Raw genomic sequence first — 3,012 nt, forward strand, 5'->3', positions numbered from 1 at the left:
AAGGCCATTAAACGCTAATCAAGGTTACCAATTGCTGCATTCACACTTGCCCCCAATAGACAAGAGTTCTTTCTCCGTCCTGGACTTTCCACGGATATACAAACCCCACTGGCCTAGTTTCCAACAGATCTCACAACCTCTGAGGATGCCTGCCATACATGTGGGCGAAAGGTCAGGAGAGAATGCTTCTGGAACATGGCCATACAGCCCGAAAAACTCACAGCAACCCAAAACTAAAAACTTTGTAAAACCATAAGTCCCATGATTCCACAGCACTGTCAGGGCAACTATTTATTTTTTCTGATAATCCGATGGGGAAGTGTTGCCGAGATTGTTAACTGCTGCGAGAAACCAGAAGGGGGCGCCAAAGGACAGCAATAAAGCCATCGGCAAACTTCCGCTTCCTCTGCTAAAACTGGTTCCTCTCTCTCTGGGTATATGAAGCTCTGGCTTCCTTGCAGACTTGAGAGGTGTATTTTACTATTTTATACCCGGATTCACCCGCGATTTCTCCTTGTTTTCTTAGCTGGATCGGTTTATACAATTCCCTCGTTTCTTTGGCTTTGCTTTGCTCTTTTCTCTTTTGCCCACGACCTTCACGCATGGTTTTGTTGCCATCCAAGTTTGTCCCCGTCTTCCAGGATCCCAGTGAAGAGAGATGGGAGAAGGGAGGTTGGGGACTGATCTCCAAACATAAAACACCGACTTTGATACTTTTCCCCCTTCCTCTCTTTTGCGATTCAAGTAGTCTTAAGTGAATAGACAGTGGATTGCTGTGAGGTTTCTGGGTTGTATGGCCATGTCCCAGAAGCATTCTTTCCTGACGTTTCGCCCACATCCATGGCAGGCATTTTCAGAGGTTGTGAGGTCTGTTGGAAACTAGGCAAGTGGGATTTATATGTCTGTGGAAGGTCCAGGGTGGGAGAAAAAACTCGTGTCTGCTGGAGGAAAGTGTGAATGTTGCAATTAGTCACCTTGAGTATCATTGAATGGCCATGCAGCTTCAAAGCCTGGCTGCTTCCTGCCTGGGGGAATCCTTTGTTGGGAGGTGTTAGCTGGCCCTGTCTAAGGACACTTTCTCAACTAACCGGCAACATGTTAATTCCTAACCTCACCGGTTGTCACTTCTCTGTGGATGAGGAAAGCTGGACAGAGAAGAAAATACCGTTGCAACATGAATGTTAATATACTGAACATAATGAAATTCACAGATCCGAAGCCCTCCTTAAATGAAGGCTGGGGCTGGTTTTTATGGAGCACAGCAGTGCCTTATAGCGCTGTCCGAAACATTTGACTCTCCAGAGCAAGGGCACATATACACATATACAGATAGAATGGAGTTTGAAACCGCTTTAATTGCCAGACCTCAATCCCGTGCTATATAATCTATTTTGAAACAGATAATCTGGATTTTATATGACAGCGTAGAAGGGGCCTCAGTGCTATAGAATCATCGAGTGAGGCACCAGCATTCTTGGTTAGAGAAAGCTAAAGATCGTATAAAACTACAACTCACAGCTGTGCCAGTTAAAGTGGTGTCAAACTGAGTTAATTCTACAGTGTACTGTATATGCACCCAAAGCCAATATAAGGGCTTGGTTGTTTCCGAGTAATATATTCAGCATCGCTCTGTTCCTAATATTCCACCAAACCCTCTAGTAGAAAACCATAGGCGCCTCTCTCAACCTCTCATCACACACACCTCATACCTCAGGTCCCTCATTCCTGCAGTAATTTCTAAATAAATCCTTTTACATCCAAGGAAATTTGCTTCCGATTATGAAAGAGCGAGAAGGTAGGAATTTAAACTAAATTCAAAAATCGGTGACACCCAACCCCAAAGACTGGCAACGTTTTGGAGATATTGGAGTGAGTTCAGTAGCCTTCCCTGGCATAAGCGTCAGTTGGAGAGAGAGGCCGAAGAGGCTTCTTTTGCTGTTACAACGGATTTCAAAGGTCCAGGGTGCATCTACACTGTAGAATTAACGCAGTTCCATACCGAGCTAACTGCTATGGTTCAAGGCTATAGAATTCCGGGAATTGAGGGGTCAGCACTATTTGGCAGAGAAGGCCAACCACCTTGTACAACTGTAATTCTTGTAATTCTATAGCACTAAACCGTGGCAACTGAAGTGGTGTCAAACTGCATTAATTCTGCAATGTAGATGCTCTCTCTCTCTCCACCCCAAAGGACGCTCTGCTCGGCAACGGGTCACAAACACTACGGGTTTTCATGATTTGAAGTACAGTCAAGGTTCCAGTGAAATCAGAACGCTCTTGAGGGCTCATGCTTTCAATATGAAAACAGAAGACGAGTGTCACTTATTTGAAATGCACCCTTCTCCTTCCAGAGTAGAGGTGCATCTACACCATTGAGTTAATGTAGTTTGACACAACTTTAACTGCCATGTGTACAATACTATGGAATCCTGGGAGTCGTGATTTGACAAGGTCTTCTCTGCATGAGGCCCCTTCCACCCACATTTTCTGCTTTGAACTGGAATATCTGGCAGTGTGGACAACGATAACTCAGTTCAAAGTAGATATTTTGGGATTTTCTGACTTGATACTCTGGATTATATATGGCTGTGTGGAACGGCCCCAAGAGCGTCGGTATCCCATCGATCTACAATTCCGTGATCCCATAGGATTGAGTAATGGCAGTTAAAGTGGCATCGAACTACAGTAACTCTACAGCCTAGATGCAATTAATCTACAGAAGAGAAGAGTGAAAAGAGACATAGCAGCCATGTTTAAATATTGGAAAGGATGGCATAAGGAAGAGGGAGCAGTGTTGCCTTTGAGACAAGGACAATGGGTTCAAATGACAGGAGAGGAGATCCCATCTGAACATTAGGAAAATTTCCTGGTTGTATGAGTTGTTCAGTAGTGGATCTCGCTGCCTCGGAGTGCGGTATAGTCCCTTTCCTTGGAGGCTTTTAAACATAGGCTGGATCACCATCTGTGTGTGTGTGGGGGGGGGGGTGCTTTGATTTTGCTTTTCCTGCATGG

The sequence above is a fragment of the Anolis carolinensis genome, chromosome 1 (assembly GCF_035594765.1).
Source record: "Anolis carolinensis isolate JA03-04 chromosome 1, rAnoCar3.1.pri, whole genome shotgun sequence".
Lineage (NCBI taxonomy): Eukaryota > Metazoa > Chordata > Lepidosauria > Squamata > Dactyloidae > Anolis > Anolis carolinensis.